At 39.8% G+C, this 13,151-nt stretch overlaps 58 non-coding genes across 58 annotated transcripts; all 58 read right to left on the bottom strand.

Moving 5' to 3' along the window:
• Positions 1-87: 87 nt before the first annotated feature.
• Positions 88-160, bottom strand: TRNAR-UCG (transfer RNA arginine (anticodon UCG)). Its single transcript has one exon. It is a non-coding gene; the product is annotated as a tRNA-Arg (tRNA).
• An 85-nt stretch (positions 161-245) lies between these two features.
• Positions 246-318, bottom strand: TRNAR-ACG (transfer RNA arginine (anticodon ACG)). Its single transcript has one exon. It is a non-coding gene; the product is annotated as a tRNA-Arg (tRNA).
• Positions 319-409: 91 nt separating this feature from the next.
• TRNAR-ACG (transfer RNA arginine (anticodon ACG)) lies at positions 410-482 on the bottom strand. The gene has a single exon. It is a non-coding gene; the product is annotated as a tRNA-Arg (tRNA).
• Positions 483-573: 91 nt separating this feature from the next.
• Positions 574-646, bottom strand: TRNAR-UCG (transfer RNA arginine (anticodon UCG)). The gene has a single exon. It is a non-coding gene; the product is annotated as a tRNA-Arg (tRNA).
• Positions 647-731: 85 nt separating this feature from the next.
• Positions 732-804, bottom strand: TRNAR-ACG (transfer RNA arginine (anticodon ACG)). Its single transcript has one exon. It is a non-coding gene; the product is annotated as a tRNA-Arg (tRNA).
• Positions 805-895: 91 nt separating this feature from the next.
• TRNAR-ACG (transfer RNA arginine (anticodon ACG)) lies at positions 896-968 on the bottom strand. The gene has a single exon. It is a non-coding gene; the product is annotated as a tRNA-Arg (tRNA).
• A 91-nt stretch (positions 969-1,059) lies between these two features.
• On the bottom strand, positions 1,060-1,132 carry TRNAR-ACG (transfer RNA arginine (anticodon ACG)). The gene has a single exon. It is a non-coding gene; the product is annotated as a tRNA-Arg (tRNA).
• A 419-nt stretch (positions 1,133-1,551) lies between these two features.
• Positions 1,552-1,624, bottom strand: TRNAR-UCG (transfer RNA arginine (anticodon UCG)). The gene has a single exon. It is a non-coding gene; the product is annotated as a tRNA-Arg (tRNA).
• Positions 1,625-1,709: 85 nt separating this feature from the next.
• TRNAR-ACG (transfer RNA arginine (anticodon ACG)) lies at positions 1,710-1,782 on the bottom strand. The gene has a single exon. It is a non-coding gene; the product is annotated as a tRNA-Arg (tRNA).
• Positions 1,783-1,873: 91 nt separating this feature from the next.
• Positions 1,874-1,946, bottom strand: TRNAL-AAG (transfer RNA leucine (anticodon AAG)). Its single transcript has one exon. It is a non-coding gene; the product is annotated as a tRNA-Leu (tRNA).
• A 91-nt stretch (positions 1,947-2,037) lies between these two features.
• Positions 2,038-2,110, bottom strand: TRNAR-UCG (transfer RNA arginine (anticodon UCG)). Its single transcript has one exon. It is a non-coding gene; the product is annotated as a tRNA-Arg (tRNA).
• Positions 2,111-2,195: 85 nt separating this feature from the next.
• On the bottom strand, positions 2,196-2,268 carry TRNAR-ACG (transfer RNA arginine (anticodon ACG)). The gene has a single exon. It is a non-coding gene; the product is annotated as a tRNA-Arg (tRNA).
• Positions 2,269-2,359: 91 nt separating this feature from the next.
• TRNAR-ACG (transfer RNA arginine (anticodon ACG)) lies at positions 2,360-2,432 on the bottom strand. The gene has a single exon. It is a non-coding gene; the product is annotated as a tRNA-Arg (tRNA).
• A 91-nt stretch (positions 2,433-2,523) lies between these two features.
• TRNAR-ACG (transfer RNA arginine (anticodon ACG)) lies at positions 2,524-2,596 on the bottom strand. Its single transcript has one exon. It is a non-coding gene; the product is annotated as a tRNA-Arg (tRNA).
• A 577-nt stretch (positions 2,597-3,173) lies between these two features.
• TRNAR-ACG (transfer RNA arginine (anticodon ACG)) lies at positions 3,174-3,246 on the bottom strand. Its single transcript has one exon. It is a non-coding gene; the product is annotated as a tRNA-Arg (tRNA).
• Positions 3,247-3,501: 255 nt separating this feature from the next.
• Positions 3,502-3,574, bottom strand: TRNAR-UCG (transfer RNA arginine (anticodon UCG)). Its single transcript has one exon. It is a non-coding gene; the product is annotated as a tRNA-Arg (tRNA).
• A 250-nt stretch (positions 3,575-3,824) lies between these two features.
• TRNAR-ACG (transfer RNA arginine (anticodon ACG)) lies at positions 3,825-3,897 on the bottom strand. Its single transcript has one exon. It is a non-coding gene; the product is annotated as a tRNA-Arg (tRNA).
• A 255-nt stretch (positions 3,898-4,152) lies between these two features.
• Positions 4,153-4,225, bottom strand: TRNAR-ACG (transfer RNA arginine (anticodon ACG)). The gene has a single exon. It is a non-coding gene; the product is annotated as a tRNA-Arg (tRNA).
• A 91-nt stretch (positions 4,226-4,316) lies between these two features.
• On the bottom strand, positions 4,317-4,389 carry TRNAR-ACG (transfer RNA arginine (anticodon ACG)). The gene has a single exon. It is a non-coding gene; the product is annotated as a tRNA-Arg (tRNA).
• Positions 4,390-4,480: 91 nt separating this feature from the next.
• Positions 4,481-4,553, bottom strand: TRNAR-ACG (transfer RNA arginine (anticodon ACG)). The gene has a single exon. It is a non-coding gene; the product is annotated as a tRNA-Arg (tRNA).
• A 576-nt stretch (positions 4,554-5,129) lies between these two features.
• Positions 5,130-5,202, bottom strand: TRNAR-ACG (transfer RNA arginine (anticodon ACG)). Its single transcript has one exon. It is a non-coding gene; the product is annotated as a tRNA-Arg (tRNA).
• A 91-nt stretch (positions 5,203-5,293) lies between these two features.
• TRNAR-UCG (transfer RNA arginine (anticodon UCG)) lies at positions 5,294-5,366 on the bottom strand. Its single transcript has one exon. It is a non-coding gene; the product is annotated as a tRNA-Arg (tRNA).
• Positions 5,367-5,452: 86 nt separating this feature from the next.
• Positions 5,453-5,525, bottom strand: TRNAC-ACA (transfer RNA cysteine (anticodon ACA)). Its single transcript has one exon. It is a non-coding gene; the product is annotated as a tRNA-Cys (tRNA).
• Positions 5,526-5,616: 91 nt separating this feature from the next.
• Positions 5,617-5,689, bottom strand: TRNAR-UCG (transfer RNA arginine (anticodon UCG)). The gene has a single exon. It is a non-coding gene; the product is annotated as a tRNA-Arg (tRNA).
• Positions 5,690-5,775: 86 nt separating this feature from the next.
• Positions 5,776-5,848, bottom strand: TRNAC-ACA (transfer RNA cysteine (anticodon ACA)). The gene has a single exon. It is a non-coding gene; the product is annotated as a tRNA-Cys (tRNA).
• Positions 5,849-5,939: 91 nt separating this feature from the next.
• TRNAR-UCG (transfer RNA arginine (anticodon UCG)) lies at positions 5,940-6,012 on the bottom strand. The gene has a single exon. It is a non-coding gene; the product is annotated as a tRNA-Arg (tRNA).
• Positions 6,013-6,098: 86 nt separating this feature from the next.
• Positions 6,099-6,171, bottom strand: TRNAC-ACA (transfer RNA cysteine (anticodon ACA)). Its single transcript has one exon. It is a non-coding gene; the product is annotated as a tRNA-Cys (tRNA).
• Positions 6,172-6,262: 91 nt separating this feature from the next.
• On the bottom strand, positions 6,263-6,335 carry TRNAR-ACG (transfer RNA arginine (anticodon ACG)). The gene has a single exon. It is a non-coding gene; the product is annotated as a tRNA-Arg (tRNA).
• Positions 6,336-6,426: 91 nt separating this feature from the next.
• On the bottom strand, positions 6,427-6,499 carry TRNAR-ACG (transfer RNA arginine (anticodon ACG)). The gene has a single exon. It is a non-coding gene; the product is annotated as a tRNA-Arg (tRNA).
• Positions 6,500-6,590: 91 nt separating this feature from the next.
• On the bottom strand, positions 6,591-6,663 carry TRNAR-ACG (transfer RNA arginine (anticodon ACG)). The gene has a single exon. It is a non-coding gene; the product is annotated as a tRNA-Arg (tRNA).
• Positions 6,664-7,238: 575 nt separating this feature from the next.
• Positions 7,239-7,311, bottom strand: TRNAR-ACG (transfer RNA arginine (anticodon ACG)). Its single transcript has one exon. It is a non-coding gene; the product is annotated as a tRNA-Arg (tRNA).
• A 91-nt stretch (positions 7,312-7,402) lies between these two features.
• Positions 7,403-7,475, bottom strand: TRNAR-UCG (transfer RNA arginine (anticodon UCG)). Its single transcript has one exon. It is a non-coding gene; the product is annotated as a tRNA-Arg (tRNA).
• An 84-nt stretch (positions 7,476-7,559) lies between these two features.
• Positions 7,560-7,632, bottom strand: TRNAR-ACG (transfer RNA arginine (anticodon ACG)). The gene has a single exon. It is a non-coding gene; the product is annotated as a tRNA-Arg (tRNA).
• Positions 7,633-7,723: 91 nt separating this feature from the next.
• Positions 7,724-7,796, bottom strand: TRNAR-UCG (transfer RNA arginine (anticodon UCG)). Its single transcript has one exon. It is a non-coding gene; the product is annotated as a tRNA-Arg (tRNA).
• Positions 7,797-7,882: 86 nt separating this feature from the next.
• On the bottom strand, positions 7,883-7,955 carry TRNAR-ACG (transfer RNA arginine (anticodon ACG)). The gene has a single exon. It is a non-coding gene; the product is annotated as a tRNA-Arg (tRNA).
• Positions 7,956-8,205: 250 nt separating this feature from the next.
• Positions 8,206-8,278, bottom strand: TRNAR-ACG (transfer RNA arginine (anticodon ACG)). The gene has a single exon. It is a non-coding gene; the product is annotated as a tRNA-Arg (tRNA).
• A 91-nt stretch (positions 8,279-8,369) lies between these two features.
• Positions 8,370-8,442, bottom strand: TRNAR-ACG (transfer RNA arginine (anticodon ACG)). The gene has a single exon. It is a non-coding gene; the product is annotated as a tRNA-Arg (tRNA).
• A 91-nt stretch (positions 8,443-8,533) lies between these two features.
• Positions 8,534-8,606, bottom strand: TRNAR-ACG (transfer RNA arginine (anticodon ACG)). The gene has a single exon. It is a non-coding gene; the product is annotated as a tRNA-Arg (tRNA).
• A 248-nt stretch (positions 8,607-8,854) lies between these two features.
• On the bottom strand, positions 8,855-8,927 carry TRNAR-ACG (transfer RNA arginine (anticodon ACG)). Its single transcript has one exon. It is a non-coding gene; the product is annotated as a tRNA-Arg (tRNA).
• A 91-nt stretch (positions 8,928-9,018) lies between these two features.
• Positions 9,019-9,091, bottom strand: TRNAR-CCG (transfer RNA arginine (anticodon CCG)). The gene has a single exon. It is a non-coding gene; the product is annotated as a tRNA-Arg (tRNA).
• Positions 9,092-9,177: 86 nt separating this feature from the next.
• On the bottom strand, positions 9,178-9,250 carry TRNAC-ACA (transfer RNA cysteine (anticodon ACA)). The gene has a single exon. It is a non-coding gene; the product is annotated as a tRNA-Cys (tRNA).
• Positions 9,251-9,497: 247 nt separating this feature from the next.
• Positions 9,498-9,570, bottom strand: TRNAR-ACG (transfer RNA arginine (anticodon ACG)). The gene has a single exon. It is a non-coding gene; the product is annotated as a tRNA-Arg (tRNA).
• A 91-nt stretch (positions 9,571-9,661) lies between these two features.
• TRNAR-UCG (transfer RNA arginine (anticodon UCG)) lies at positions 9,662-9,734 on the bottom strand. The gene has a single exon. It is a non-coding gene; the product is annotated as a tRNA-Arg (tRNA).
• Positions 9,735-9,818: 84 nt separating this feature from the next.
• Positions 9,819-9,891, bottom strand: TRNAR-ACG (transfer RNA arginine (anticodon ACG)). Its single transcript has one exon. It is a non-coding gene; the product is annotated as a tRNA-Arg (tRNA).
• A 91-nt stretch (positions 9,892-9,982) lies between these two features.
• Positions 9,983-10,055, bottom strand: TRNAR-UCG (transfer RNA arginine (anticodon UCG)). Its single transcript has one exon. It is a non-coding gene; the product is annotated as a tRNA-Arg (tRNA).
• Positions 10,056-10,141: 86 nt separating this feature from the next.
• TRNAR-ACG (transfer RNA arginine (anticodon ACG)) lies at positions 10,142-10,214 on the bottom strand. The gene has a single exon. It is a non-coding gene; the product is annotated as a tRNA-Arg (tRNA).
• A 250-nt stretch (positions 10,215-10,464) lies between these two features.
• On the bottom strand, positions 10,465-10,537 carry TRNAR-ACG (transfer RNA arginine (anticodon ACG)). The gene has a single exon. It is a non-coding gene; the product is annotated as a tRNA-Arg (tRNA).
• Positions 10,538-10,628: 91 nt separating this feature from the next.
• TRNAR-ACG (transfer RNA arginine (anticodon ACG)) lies at positions 10,629-10,701 on the bottom strand. The gene has a single exon. It is a non-coding gene; the product is annotated as a tRNA-Arg (tRNA).
• A 91-nt stretch (positions 10,702-10,792) lies between these two features.
• On the bottom strand, positions 10,793-10,865 carry TRNAR-ACG (transfer RNA arginine (anticodon ACG)). The gene has a single exon. It is a non-coding gene; the product is annotated as a tRNA-Arg (tRNA).
• A 248-nt stretch (positions 10,866-11,113) lies between these two features.
• On the bottom strand, positions 11,114-11,186 carry TRNAR-ACG (transfer RNA arginine (anticodon ACG)). Its single transcript has one exon. It is a non-coding gene; the product is annotated as a tRNA-Arg (tRNA).
• A 91-nt stretch (positions 11,187-11,277) lies between these two features.
• Positions 11,278-11,350, bottom strand: TRNAR-CCG (transfer RNA arginine (anticodon CCG)). The gene has a single exon. It is a non-coding gene; the product is annotated as a tRNA-Arg (tRNA).
• Positions 11,351-11,436: 86 nt separating this feature from the next.
• On the bottom strand, positions 11,437-11,509 carry TRNAC-ACA (transfer RNA cysteine (anticodon ACA)). The gene has a single exon. It is a non-coding gene; the product is annotated as a tRNA-Cys (tRNA).
• Positions 11,510-11,756: 247 nt separating this feature from the next.
• On the bottom strand, positions 11,757-11,829 carry TRNAR-ACG (transfer RNA arginine (anticodon ACG)). Its single transcript has one exon. It is a non-coding gene; the product is annotated as a tRNA-Arg (tRNA).
• A 91-nt stretch (positions 11,830-11,920) lies between these two features.
• Positions 11,921-11,993, bottom strand: TRNAR-UCG (transfer RNA arginine (anticodon UCG)). Its single transcript has one exon. It is a non-coding gene; the product is annotated as a tRNA-Arg (tRNA).
• An 86-nt stretch (positions 11,994-12,079) lies between these two features.
• On the bottom strand, positions 12,080-12,152 carry TRNAR-ACG (transfer RNA arginine (anticodon ACG)). The gene has a single exon. It is a non-coding gene; the product is annotated as a tRNA-Arg (tRNA).
• A 250-nt stretch (positions 12,153-12,402) lies between these two features.
• TRNAR-ACG (transfer RNA arginine (anticodon ACG)) lies at positions 12,403-12,475 on the bottom strand. Its single transcript has one exon. It is a non-coding gene; the product is annotated as a tRNA-Arg (tRNA).
• Positions 12,476-12,566: 91 nt separating this feature from the next.
• TRNAR-ACG (transfer RNA arginine (anticodon ACG)) lies at positions 12,567-12,639 on the bottom strand. The gene has a single exon. It is a non-coding gene; the product is annotated as a tRNA-Arg (tRNA).
• A 91-nt stretch (positions 12,640-12,730) lies between these two features.
• On the bottom strand, positions 12,731-12,803 carry TRNAR-ACG (transfer RNA arginine (anticodon ACG)). Its single transcript has one exon. It is a non-coding gene; the product is annotated as a tRNA-Arg (tRNA).
• Between the last annotated feature and the right edge of the window lie 348 nt (positions 12,804-13,151).

Below are 13,151 nucleotides of genomic sequence, written 5' to 3'. Positions count from 1 at the left end.
GAGTTTGATCAAAATGATATCGAAGCATTGAAATATTATAAATTTCCCTTCCGTTATACTCTAATAATCATCTTTAAATGGTAATACCGAGCTTGCCAGAACTCGAACCTGGAATCTTCTGCTTCGAAGGCAGGCGCGTTATCCATTACGCCACAAGCCCTTGCTTCGTATTATAAATAAAATTTCCAAACATTGTATTTATGCATTCTTTATGACGCATAAAAGATCTTTTACGAAAATAAAAAAGAGCTTGCCAGGACTCGAACCAGGAATCTTCTGCTCCGTAGGCAGACGCGTTATCCATTGCGCCACAAGCCCGTTAGAGATTGATCAAAATGATATTGAAGCATTGAAATATTAAAAATTTCCCTTCCGTTATACTCTAATAATCATCTTTAAATGTTAATACCGAGCTTGCCAGGACTCGAACCTGGACTCTTATGCTCCGTAGGCAGACGCGTTATCCATTGCGCCACAAGCCCGTTAGAGTTTGATCAAAATGATATCGAAGCATTGAAATATTATAAATTTCCCTTCCGTTATACTCTAATAATCATCTTTAAATGGTAATACCGAGCTTGCCAGGACTCGAACCTGGAATCTTCTGCTTCGAAGGCAGGCGCGTTATCCATTACGCCACAAGCCCTTGCTTCGTATTATAAATAAAATTTCCAAACATTGTATTTATGCATTCTTTATGACGCATAAAAGATCTTTTACGAAAATAAAAAAGAGCTTGCCAGGACTCGAACCAGGAATCTTCTGCTCCGTAGGCAGACGCGTTATCCATTGCGCCACAAGCCCGTTAGAGATTGATCAAAATGATATTGAAGCATTGAAATATTATAAATTTCCCTTCCGTTATACTCTAATAATCATCTTTAAATGTTAATACCGAGCTTGCCAGGACTCGAACCTGGACTCTTATGCTCCGTAGGCAGACGCGTTATCCATTGCGCCACAAGCCCGTTAGAATTTGATCAAAATGATATCGAAGCATTGAAATATTATAAATTTCCCTTCCGTTATACTCTAATAATCATCTTTAAATGGTAATACCGAGCTTGCCAGGACTCGAACCTGGAATCTTCTGCTCCGTAGGCAGACGCGTTATCCATTGCGCCACAAGCCCGTTAGAGGTTGATCAAAATGCTATTGAAGCATTGCAATATTATAAATTTCCCTTCCGTTATACTCTAATAATCATCTTTAATAGGTAATACCGAGCTATGCAGGACTCGAACCTGGAATCTTCTGCTCCGTAGGCAGACGCGTTATCCATCGCGCCACAAGCCCGTTATAGGTTGATCAAAATGCTATTGAAGCATTGCAATATTATAAATTTCCCTTCCGTTATACGCTAATAATCATCTTTAAATGTTAATACCGCGCTTGCCTGGACTCGAACCTGGACTCTTATGTTCCGTAGGTTGACGCGTTATCCATTGCGCCACAAGCCCGTTAAAGGTTGATCAAAATGATATCGAAGCATTGAAATATTATAAATTTCCCTTCCGTTATACTCTAATAATCAGCTTTAAATGGTAATACCGAGCTTGCCACGACTCGAACCTGGAATCTTCTGCTTCGAAGGCAGACGCGTTATCCATTACGCCACAAGCCCTTGCTTCGTATTATAAATAAAATTTCCAAACATTGTATTTATGCATTCTTTATGACGCATAAAAGATCTTTTACGAAAATAAAAATGAGCTTGCCAGGACTCGAACCAGGAATCTTCTGCTCCGTAGGCAGACGCGTTATCCATTGCGCCACAAGCCCGTTAGAGATTGATCAAAATGATATTGAAGCATTGAAATATTATAAATTTCCCTTCCGTTATACTCTAATAATCATCTTTAAATGTTAATACCGAGCTTGCCAGGACTCGAACCTGGACTCTTATGCTCCTTAGGCAGACGCGTTATCCATTGCGCCACAAGCCCGTTAGAGTTTGATCAAAATGATATCGAAGCATTGAAATATTATAAATTTCCCTTCCGTTATACTCTAATAATCATCTTTAAATGGTAATACCGAGCTTGCCAGAACTCGAACCTGGAATCTTCTGCTTCGAAGGCAGGCGCGTTATCCATTACGCCACAAGCCCTTGCTTCGTATTATAAATAAAATTTCCAAACATTGTATTTATGCATTCTTTATGACGCATAAAAGATCTTTTACGAAAATAAAAAAGAGCTTGCCAGGACTCGAACCAGGAATCTTCTGCTCCGTAGGCAGACGCGTTATCCATTGCGCCACAAGCCCGTTAGAGATTGATCAAAATGATATTGAAGCATTGAAATATTATAAATTTCCCTTCCGTTATACTCTAATAATCATCTTTAAATGTTAATACCGAGCTTGCCAGGACTCGAACCTGGACTCTTATGCTCCGTAGGCAGACGCGTTATCCATTGCGCCACAAGCCCGTTAGAGTTTGATCAAAATGATATCGAAGCATTGAAATATTATAAATTTCCCTTCCGTTATACTCTAATAATCATCTTTAAATGGTAATACCGAGCTTGCCAGGACTCGAACCTGGAATCTTCTGCTCCGTAGGCAGACGCGTTATTCATTGCGCCACAAGCCCGTTAGAGGATGATCAAAATGCTATTGAAGCATTGCAATATTATAAATTTCCCTTCCGTTATACTCTAATAATCATCTTTAAATGGTAATACCGAGCTACCCAGGACTCGAACCTGGAATCTTCTGCTCCGTAGACAGACGCGTTATCCATCGCGCCACAAGCCCGTTATAGGTTGATCAAAATGCTATTGAAGCATTGCAATATTATAAATTTCCCTTCCGTTATACTCTAATAATCATCTTTAAATGTTAATACCGCGCTTGCCAGGACTCGAACCTGGACTCTTATGTTCCGTAGACTGACGCGTTATCCATTGCGCCACAAGCCCGTTAAAGGTTGATCAAAATGATATCGAAGCATTGAAATATTATAAATTTCCCTTCCGTTATACTCTAATAACAAGCTTTAAATGGTAATACCGAGCTTGCCACGACTCCAACCTGGAATCTTCTGCTTCGAAGGCAGACGCGTTATCCATTACGCCACAAGCCCTTGCTTCGTATTATAAATAAAATTTCCAAACATTGTATTTATGCATTCTTTATGACGCATAAAAGATCTTTTACGAAAATAAAAAAGAGCTTGCCAGGACTCCAACCTGGAATCTTCTGCTCCGTAGGCAGACGCGTTATCCATTGCGCCACAAGCCCGTTAGAGATTGATCAAAATGATATTGAAGCATTGAAATATTATAAATTTCCCTTCCGTTATACTCTAATAATCATCTTTAAATTTTAATACCGAGCTTGACAGGACTCGAACCTGGAATCTTATGCTCCGTAGGCAGACGCGTTATCCATTGCGCCACAAGCCCGTTAGAGGTTGATCAAAATGATATTGAAGCTTTGAAATATTATAAATTTCCCTTCCGTTATACTCTAATAATCATCTTTAAATGGTAATACCGAGCTTGCCAGGACTCGAACCTGGAATCTTCTGCTTCGAAGGCAGGCGCGTTATCCATTACGCCACAAGCCCTTGCTTCGTATTATAAATAAAATTTCCAAACATTGTATTTATGCATTCTTTATGACGCCTAAAAGATCTATTACGAAAATAAAAAAAGAGCTTGCCAGGACTCGAACCTGGAACCTTCTGCTCTGTAGGAAGACGCGTTATCCATTGCGCCACAAGCACGTTAGAGTTTGACCAAAATGCTATTGAAGCATTGCAATATTATAAATTTCCCTTCCGTTATACTCTAATAATCATCTTTAAATGTTAATACCGAGCTTGCCAGGATTCGAACCTGGAATCTTCTGCTCCGTAGGCAGACGCGTTATCCATTGCGCCACAAGCCCGTTAGAAGTTGATCAAAATGCTATTGAAGCATTGCAATATTATAAATTTCCCTTCCGTTATACTCTAATAATCATCTTTAAATGTTAATACCAAGCTTGCCAGGACTGGAACCTGGAATCTTATGCTCCGTAGGCAGACGCGTTATCCATTGCGCCACAAGCCCGTTAGAGGTTGATCAAAATGATATTGAAGCATTAAAATATTATTAATTTCTCTTCCGTTATACTCTAATAATCAGCTTTAAATGGTAATACCGAGCTTGCCAGGACTCGAACCTGGAATCTTCTGCTCCGTAGGCAGACGCGTTATCCATCGCGCCACAAGCCCGTTATAGGTTTATCAAAATGCTATTGAAGCATTGCAATATTATAAATTTCCCTTCCGTTATACTCTAATAATCATCTTTAAATGTTAATACCGAGCTTGCCAGGACTCGAACCTGGAATCTTCTGCTCCGTAGGCAGACGCGTTATCCATTGCGCCACAAGCCCGTTAGAAGTTGATCAAAATGCTATTGAAGCATTGCAATATTATAAATTTCCCTTCCGTTATACTCTAATAACCATCTTTAAATGTTAATACCGAGCTTGCCAGGACTCGAACCTGGAATCTTCTGCTCCGTAGGCAGACGCGTTATCCATTGCGCCACAAGCCCGTTAGAGGTTGATCAAAATGCCATTGAAGCATTGCAATATTATAAATTTCCCTTCCGTTATACTCTAATAATCATCTTTAAATGGTAATACCGAGCTATCCAGGACTCGAACCTGGAATCTTCTGCTCCGTAGGCAAACGCGTTATCCATCGCGCCACAAGCCCGTTATGGGTTGATCAAAATGCTATTGAAGCATTGCAATATTATAAATTTCCCTTCCGTTATACTCTAATAATCATCTTTAAATGTTAATACCGAGCATGCCAGGACTCGAACCTGGACTCTTATGTTCCGTAGGCAGACGCGTTATCCATTGCGCCACAATCCCGTTAAAGGTTGATCAAAATGATATCCAAGCATTGAAATATTATAAATTTCCCTTCCGTTTTACTCTAATAATCAGCTTTAAATGGTAATACCGAGCTTGCCACGACTCGAACCTGGATTCTACTGCTTCGAAGGCAGACGCGTTATCCATTACGCCACAAGCCCTTGCTTTGTATTATAAATAAATTTCCAAAGATTGTATTTATGCATTCTTTATGACGCATAAAAGATCTTTTACGAAAATAAAAAAGAGCTTGCCAGGACTCGAACCTGGAATCTTCTGCTCCGTAGGCAGACGCGTTATCCATTGCGCCACAAGCCCGTTAGAGTTTGATCATAATGATATTGAAGCATTGAAATATTATAAATTTCCCTTCCGTTATACTCTAATAATCATCTTTAAATGGTAATAGCGAGCTTGCCAGGACTCGAACCTGGAATCTTCTGCTTCGAAGGCAGGCGCGTTATCCATTACGCCACAAGCCCTTGCTTCGTATTATAAATAAAATTTCCAAACATTGTATTTATGCATTCTTTATGACGCATAAAAGATCTATTACGAAAATAAAAAAAGAGCTTGCCAGGACTCGAACCTGGAATCTTCTGCTCTGTAGGAAGACGCGTTATCCATTGCGCCACAAGCCCGTTAGAGGTTGACCAAAATGCTATTGAAGCATTGCAATATTATAAATTTCCCTTCCGTTATACTCTAATAATCATCTTTAAATGGTAATACCGAGCTTGCCAGGACTCGAACCTGGAATCTTCTGCTTCGAAGGCAGGCGCGTTATCCATTACGCCACAAGCCCTTGCTTCGTATTATAAATAAAATTTCCAAACATTGTATTTATGCATTCTTTATGACGCATAAAAGATCTATTACGAAAATAAAAAAAGAGCTTGCCAGGACTCGAACCTGGAATCTTCTGCTCTGTAGGAAGACGCGTTATCCATTGCGCCACAAGCCCGTTAGAGGTTGACCAAAATGCTATTGAAGCATTGCAATATTATAAATTTCCCTTCCGTTATACTCTAATAATCATCTTTAAATGGAAATACCGAGCTTGCCAGGACTCGAACCTGGAATCTTCTGCTTCGAAGGCAGACGCGTTATCCATTACGCCACAAGCCCTTGCTTCGTATTATAAATAAAATTTCCAAACATTGTATTTATGCATTCTTTATGACGCATAAAAGATCTATTACGAAAATAAAAAAAGAGCTTGCCAGGACTCGAACCTGGAATCTTCTGCTCTGTAGGAAGACGCGTTATCCATTGCGCCACAAGCCCGATAGAGGTTGACCAAAATGCTATTGAAGCATTGCAATATTATAAATTTCCCTTCCGTTATACTCTAATAATCATCTTTAAATGTTAATACCGAGCTTGCCAGGACTCGAACCTGGAATCTTATGCTCCGTAGGCAGACGCGTTATCCATTGCGCCACAAGCCCGTTAGAGGTTGACCAAAATGATATTAAAGCATTAAAATATTATAAATTTCCCTTCCGTTAGACTCTAATAATCAGCTTTAAATGGTAATACCGAGCTTGCCAGGACTCGAACCTGGAATCTTCTGCTCCGTAGGCAGACGCGTTATCCATTGCGCCACAAGCCCGTTAGAGGTTGATCAAAATGCTATTGAAGCATTGCAATATTATAAATTTCCCTTCCGTTATACTCTAATAATCATCTTTAAATGTTAATACCGAGCTTGCCAGGACTCGAACCTGGAATCTTCTGCTCCGTAGGCAGACGCGTTATCCATTGCGCCACAAGCCCGTTAGAGGTTGATCAAAATGCTATTGAAGCATTGCAATATTATAAATTTCCCTTCCGTTATACTCTAATAATCATCTTTAAATGGTAATACCGAGCTATCCAGGACTCGAACCTGGAATCTTCTGCTCCGTAGGCAGACGCGTTATCCATCGCGCCACAAGCCCGTTATGGGTTTATCAAAATGCTATTGAAGCATTGCAATATTATAAATTTCCCTTCCGTTATACTCTAATAATCATCTTTAAATGTTAATACCGAGCTTGCCAGGACTCGAACCTGGACTCTTATGTTCCGTAGGCAGACGTGTTATCCATTGCGCCACAAGCCCGTTAAAGGTTGATCAAAATGATATCGAAGCATTGAATATTATAAATTTCCCTTCCGTTATACTCTAATAATCAGCTTTAAATGGTAATACCGAGCTTGCCACGACTCGAACCTGGAATCTACTGCTTCGAAGGCAGACGCGTTATCCATTACGCCACAAGCCCTTGCTTTGTATTATAAATAAATTTCCAAAGATTGTATTTATGCATTCTTTATGACGCATAAAAGATCTTTTACGAAAATAAAAAAGAGCTTGCCAGGACTCGAACCTGGAATCTTCTGCTCCGTAGGCAGACGCGTTATCCATTGCGCCACAAACCCGTTAGAGTTTGATCAAAATGATATTGAAGCATTGAAATATTATAAATTTCCCTTCCGTTATACTCTAATAATCATCTTTAAATGGTAATACCGAGCTTGCCAGGACTCGAACCTGGAATCTTCTGCTTCGAAGGCAGGCGCGTTATCCATTACGCCACAAGCCCTTGCTGCGTATTATAAATAAATTTCCAAAGATTGTATTTATGCATTCTTTATGACGCATAAAAGATCTTTTACGAAAATAAAAAAGAGCTTGCCAGGACTCGAACCTGGAATCTTCTGCTCCGTAGGCAGACGCGTTATCCATTGCGCCACAAACCCGTTAGAGTTTGATCAAAATGATATTGAAGCATTGAAATATTATAAATTTCCCTTCCGTTATACTCTAATAATCATCTTTAAATGGTAATACCGAGCTTGCCAGGACTCGAACCTGGAATCTTCTGCTTCGAAGGCAGGCGCGTTATCCATTACGCCACAAGCCCTTGCTGCGTATTATAAATAAAATTTCCAAACATTGTATTTAAGCATTCTTTATGACGCATAAAAGATCTTTTACGAAAATATTAAAAGAGCTTGCCAGGACTCGAACCTGGAATCTTCTGCTCCGTAGGCAGACGCGTTATCCATTGCGCCACAAGCCCGTTAGAGTTTGATCAAAATGATATTGAAGCATTGAAATATTATAAATTTCCCTTCCGTTATACTCTAATAATCATCTTTAAATGGTAATACCGAGCTTGCCAGGACTCGAACCTGGAATCTTCTGCTTTGAAGGCAGGCGCGTTATCCATTATGCCACAAGCCCTTGCTTCGTATTATAAATAAAATTTCCAAACATTGTATTTAAGCATTCTTTATGACGCATAAAAGATCTTTTACGAAAATATTAAAAGAGCTTGCCAGGACTCGAACCTGGAATCTTCTGCTCCGTAGGCAGACGCGTTATCCATCGCGCCACAAGCCCGTTATAGGTTGATCAAAATGCTATTGAAGCATTGCAATATTATAAATTTCCCTTCCGTTATACTCTAATAATCATCTTTAAATGTTAATACCGAGCTTGCCAGGACTCGAACCTGGAATCTTCTGCTCCGTAGGCAGACGCGTTATCCATTGCGCCACAAGCCCGTTAGAAGTTGATCAAAATGCTATTGAAGCATTGCAATATTATAAATTTCCCTTCCGTTATACTCTAATAATCATCTTTAAATGTTAATACCGAGCTTGCCAGGACTCGAACCTGGTATCTTCTGCTCCGTAGGCAGACGCGTTATCCATTGCGCCACAAGCCCGTTAGAGGTTGATCAAAATGATATCGAAGCATTGAAATATTATAAATTTCCCTTCCGTTTTACTCTAATAATCAGCTTTAAATGGTAATACCGAGCTTGCCACGACTCGAACCTGGAATCTACTGCTTCGAAGGCAGGCGCGTTATCCATTACGCCACAAGCCCTTGCTTTGTATTAAAAATAAATTTCCAAAGATTGTATTTATGCATTCTTTATGACGTATAAAAGATCTTTTACGAAAATAAAAAAGAGCTTGCCAGGACTCGAACCTGGAATCTTCTGCTCCGTAGGCAGACGCGTTATCCATTGCGCCACAAGCCCGTTAGAGTTTGATCAAAATGATATCGAAGCATTGAAATATTATAAATTTCCCTTCCGTTATACTCTAATAATCATCTTTAAATGGTATTAGCGAGCTTGCCAGGACTCGAACCTGGAATCTTCTGCTTCGGAGGCAGGCGCGTTATCCATTACGCCACAAGCCCTTGCTTCGTATTATAAATAAAATTTCCAAACATTGTATTTATGCATTCTTGATGACGCATAAAAGATCTATTACGAAAATAAAAAAAGAGCTTGCCAGGACTCGAACCTGGAATCTTCTGCTCTGTAGGAAGACGCGTTATCCATTGCGCCACAAGCCCGTTAGAGGTTGATCAAAATGATATCGAAGCATTGAATATTATAAATTTCCCTTCCGTTATACTCTAATAATCAGCTTTAAATGGTAATACCGAGCTTGCCACGACTCGAACCTGGAATCTACTGCTTCGAAGGCAGACGCGTTATCCATTACGCCACAAGCCCTTGCTTTGTATTATAAATAAATTTCCAAAGATTGTATTTATGCATTCTTTATGACGCATAAAAGATCTTTTACGAAAATAAAAAAGAGCTTGCCAGGACTCGAACCTGGAATCTTCTGCTCCGTAGGCAGACGCGTTATCCATTGCGCCACAAGCCCGTTAGAGTTTGATCAAAATGATATTGAAGCATTGAAATATTATAAATTTCCCTTCCGTTATACTCTAATAATCATCTTTAAATGGTAATACCGAGCTTGCCAGGACTCGAACCTGGAATCTTCTGCTTCGAAGGCAGGCGCGTTATCCATTACGCCACAAGCCCTTGCTGCGTATTATAAATAAATTTCCAAAGATTGTATTTATGCATTCTTTATGACGCATAAAAGATCTTTTACGAAAATAAAAAAGAGCTTGCCAGGACTCGAACCTGGAATCTTCTGCTCCGTAGGCAGACGCGTTATCCATTGCGCCACAAACCCGTTAGAGTTTGATCAAAATGATATTGAAGCATTGAAATATTATAAATTTCCCTTCCGTTATACTCTAATAATCATCTTTAAATGGTAATACCGAGCTTGCCAGGACTCGAACCTGGAATCTTCTGCTTCGAAGGCAGGCGCGTTATCCATTACGCCACAAGCCCTTGCTGCGTATTATAAATAAAATTTCCAAACATTGTATTTAAGCATTCTTTATGACGCATAAAAGATCTTTTACGAAAATATTAAAAGAGCTTGCCAGGACTCGAACCTGGAATCTTCTGCTCCGTAGGCAGACGCGTTATCCATTGCGCCACAAGCCCGTTAGAGTTTGATCAAAATGATATTGAAGCATTGAAATATTATAAATTTCCCTTCCGTTATACTCTAATAATCATCTTTAAATGGTAATACCGAGCTTGCCAGGACTCGAACCTGGAATCTTCTGCTTTGAAGGCAGGCGCGTTATCCATTATGCCACAAGCCCTTGCTTCGTATTATAAATAAAATTTCCAAACATTGTATTTAAGCATTCTTTATGACGCATAAAAGATCTTTTACGAAAATATTAAAAGAGCTTGCCAGGACTCGAACCTGGAATCTTCTGCTCCGTAGGCAGACGCGTTATCCATCGCGCCACAAGCCCGTTATAGGTTGATCAAAATGCTATTGAAGCATTGCAATATTATAAATTTCCCTTCCGTTATACTCTAATAATCATCTTTAAATGTTAATACCGAGCTTGCCAGGACTCGAACCTGGAATCTTCTGCTCCGTAGGCAGACGCGTTATCCATTGCGCCACAAGCCCGTTAGAAGTTGATCAAAATGCTATTGAAGCATTGCAATATTATAAATTTCCCTTCCGTTATACTCTAATAATCATCTTTAAATGTTAATACCGAGCTTGCCAGGACTCGAACCTGGTATCTTCTGCTCCGTAGGCAGACGCGTTATCCATTGCGCCACAAGCCCGTTAGAGGTTGATCAAAATGATATCGAAGCATTGAAATATTATAAATTTCCCTTCCGTTTTACTCTAATAATCAGCTTTAAATGGTAATACCGAGCTTGCCACGACTCGAACCTGGAATCTACTGCTTCGAAGGCAGGCGCGTTATCCATTACGCCACAAGCCCTTGCTTTGTATTAAAAATAAATTTCCAAAGATTGTATTTATGCATTCTTTATGACGTATAAAAGATCTTTTACGAAAATAAAAAAGAGCTTGCCAGGACTCGAACCTGGAATCTTCTGCTCCGTAGGCAGACGCGTTATCCATTGCGCCACAAGCCCGTTAGAGTTTGATCAAAATGATATCGAAGCATTGAAATATTATAAATTTCCCTTCCGTTATACTCTAATAATCATCTTTAAATGGTATTAGCGAGCTTGCCAGGACTCGAACCTGGAATCTTCTGCTTCGGAGGCAGGCGCGTTATCCATTACGCCACAAGCCCTTGCTTCGTATTATAAATAAAATTTCCAAACATTGTATTTATGCATTCTTTATGACGCATAAAAGATCTATTACGAAAATAAAAAAAGAGCTTGCCAGGACTCGAACCTGGAATCTTCTGCTCTGTAGGAAGACGCGTTATCCATTGCGCCACAAGCCCGTTAGAGGTTGATCAAAATGATATCGAAGCATTGAATATTATAAATTTCCCTTCCGTTATACTCTAATAATCAGCTTTAAATGGTAATACCGAGCTTGCCACGACTCGAACCTGGAATCTACTGCTTCGAAGGCAGACGCGTTATCCATTACGCCACAAGCCCTTGCTTTGTATTATAAATAAATTTCCAAAGATTGTATTTATGCATTCTTTATGACGCATAAAAGATCTTTTACGAAAATAAAAAAGAGCTTGCCAGGACTCGAACCTGGAATCTTCTGCTCCGTAGGCAGACGCGTTATCCATTGCGCCACAAGCCCGTTAGAGTTTGATCAAAATGATATTGAAGCATTGAAATATTATAAATTTCCCTTCCGTTATACTCTAATAATCATCTTTAAATGGTAATACCGAGCTTGCCAGGACTCGAACCTGGAATCTTCTGCTTCGAAGGCAGGCGCGTTATCCATTACGCCACAAGCCCTTGCTGCGTATTATAAATAAAATTTCCAAACATTGTATTTAAGCATTCTTTATGACGCATAAAAGATCTTTTTCGAAAATATTAAAAGAGCTTGCCAGGACTCGAACCTGGAATCTTCTGCTCCGTAGGCAGACGCGTTATCCATTGCGCCACAAGCCCGTTAGAGTTTGATCAAAATGATATTGAAGCATTGAAATATTATAAATTTCCCTTCCGTTATACTCTAATAATCATCTTTAAATGGTAATACCGAGCTTGCCAGGACTCGAACCTGGAATCTTCTGCTTTGAAGGCAGGCGCGTTATCCATTATTTCACAAGCCCTTGCTTCGTATTATAAATAAAATTTCCAAACATTGTATTTAAGCATTCTTTATGACGCATAAAAGATCTTTTACGAAAATATTAAAAGAGCTTGCCAGGACTCGAACCTGGAATCTTCTGCTCCGTAGGCAGACGCGTTATCCATCGCGCCACAAGCCCGTTATAGGTTGATCAAAATGCTATTGAAGCATTGCAATATTATAAATTTCCCTTCCGTTATACTCTAATAATCATCTTTAAATGTTAATACCGAGCTTGCCAGGACTCGAACCTGGAATCTTCTGCTCCGTAGGCAGACGCGTTATCCATTGCGCCACAAGCCCGTTAGAAGTTGATCAAAATGATATCGAAGCATTGCAATATTATAAATTTCCCTTCCGTTATACTCTAATAATCATCTTTAAATGTTAATACCGAGCTTGCCAGGACTCGAACCTGGTATCTTCTGCTCCGTAGGCAGACGCGTTATCCATTGCGCCACAAGCCCGTTAGAGGTTGATCAAAATGCTATTGAAGCATTGCAATATTATAAATTTCCCTTCCGTTATACTCTAATAATCATCTTTAAATGGTAATACCGAGCTATCCAGGACTCGAACCTGGAATCTTCTGCTCCGTAGGCAGACGCGTTATCCATCGCGCCACAAGCCCGTTATGGGTTGATCAAAATGCTATTGAAGCATTGCAATATTATAAATTTCCCTTCCGTTATACTCTAATAATCATCTTTAAATGTTAATACCGAGCTTGCCAGGACTCGAACCTGGACTCTTATGTTCCGTAGGCAGACGCGTTATCCATTGCGCCACAAGCCCGTTAAAGGTTGATCAAAATG

Source organism: Phalangium opilio, unplaced genomic scaffold, assembly GCF_054372755.1.
Source record: "Phalangium opilio isolate 3A_F unplaced genomic scaffold, DU_Popi_V2 ptg000088l_1, whole genome shotgun sequence".
NCBI classification, from domain to species: domain Eukaryota; kingdom Metazoa; phylum Arthropoda; class Arachnida; order Opiliones; family Phalangiidae; genus Phalangium; species Phalangium opilio.
Note: the sequence above shows the minus strand (reverse complement) of the source record. Positions and strands in the feature narration are given on the sequence as shown.